The sequence below is a fragment of the Dipodomys spectabilis genome, unplaced genomic scaffold (assembly GCF_019054845.1).
Source record: "Dipodomys spectabilis isolate Male_0828 unplaced genomic scaffold, ASM1905484v1 ptg000516l, whole genome shotgun sequence".
In the NCBI taxonomy this organism is placed as follows: Eukaryota; Metazoa; Chordata; class Mammalia; order Rodentia; family Heteromyidae; genus Dipodomys; species Dipodomys spectabilis.
Genome location: NW_024871193.1, coordinates 6345727 through 6347159, shown reverse-complemented (window position 1 = coordinate 6347159; position 1433 = coordinate 6345727). Strand labels below are relative to the sequence as shown.

At 31.4% G+C, this 1433-nt stretch overlaps 1 pseudogene; it reads left to right on the top strand.

Moving 5' to 3' along the window:
* Positions 1 to 1037: 1037 nt before the first annotated feature.
* Positions 1038 to 1134, top strand: LOC122099520 (annotated as a pseudogene).
* Positions 1135 to 1433: the final 299 nt, after the last annotated feature.

Sequence of the window (1433 nt, the reverse complement as noted above, 5' to 3'; positions counted from 1 at the left end):
AATAAATATCAATTTATTTGTCAAATTATCAACTAATTCTAGTAAGTTTTACTGTGTGAAATATAAAATCAGCACATATATAATATAATTAAAAGGCACAGGTTTGCATTGTTCTGTTGTAGTTACTGTATCAAAGGCAACTCTGTTTTAAAGTATTATTCCATTATCTCTACCTTAGTGTTTGATAGAGTTAGACCTAAAGATTTACCATTTGTAGATTTACAGCATGGAGGCAAGAGGAAACACTGTGATTAAAACAGTATCAATTTAATGCCTAATAACTAGGAGAAACATATGGACTTCTCCCGCAACTATGAAAATATTTGGTGATAAAAAGGCAGTAGTGTAAGTTCCTGCCTGGTTGGATGGTAGACAGGCCAGGACATTAAGTAATCATGCATATGAACAATTTTTCACCTTCTTGGCTTTAGCTACTTTTGAAATGGAAGGTATAATAAACAATTATATTTTGATAAAATACCTTCTAGTCTGAACAGTTCTGTTTGAACTGTTCATCTCTCTATGATCCCTTGTAACCAAGATTAGTTTTGTTCTAGTAAGACAATCTGTGCTGTCAGGGTAAGATATTCTGGTTGGTCTGTTCCCACATGGAAGAAGGGTAAAGGCTCAGGTAGACATTTGTGCCAGTAACACCTCATTTGGGAAAATATCAGCTGAAGAAGTTTAGAAGTAGCTCTTAAGCAATGCTTACTTTGAATCCATTAGGTCCACATAGCTAACACAGTTGGATAAATAAGTACTTGAAAAAGCCATCACCTTTGGACCTATCTATAAATAATTGAGAGTATGATCAAATTCCAAATAAAAAGACTTAAGATAGTCATTGACAAAAAAATTTGCAAATGTGAGCAATTGATTGATCAATATAATTTTTTCTACTATTCACAGAATTTTAGGGAAATAAGATCGATAGCATTGTTAGGAACAATACGGTTTCCTTGTTACAAGTAGGCACCCATAGATATAGGCTTGTATAAAGATTGCATCATTAACTACTTAAATTTAGAGGATACTACATGCTTCAGCAGCACTAATACTCAAATTACAATGCAGAGATTAACATGGCACTTGCACAAGGATAACATGAAAATTTGAGAAGTATTCCATATGTTTCATTCTTCAGATGCAAGAAATGAAAAACAGTTATTAAAACAAAATTACAACTGTAACAATACACGTAATTCATATAATTAAATTCAGTTTGACATCAGTGTATTAAATATTCACCTCAGAAAGGCGTTTACATAGCATAAACTTTACAAAACTTTTCAAATTAGACAACATTGTCATTTTATCCCAAAGAAAAATAATATTAAGACCTAGAAAAAAAGGAATCAAACTGTTTCTATATGGAATACAATCAGAAAGAACACATTAATGAACCTCAATATTATAAAATAATGTAGAATTCA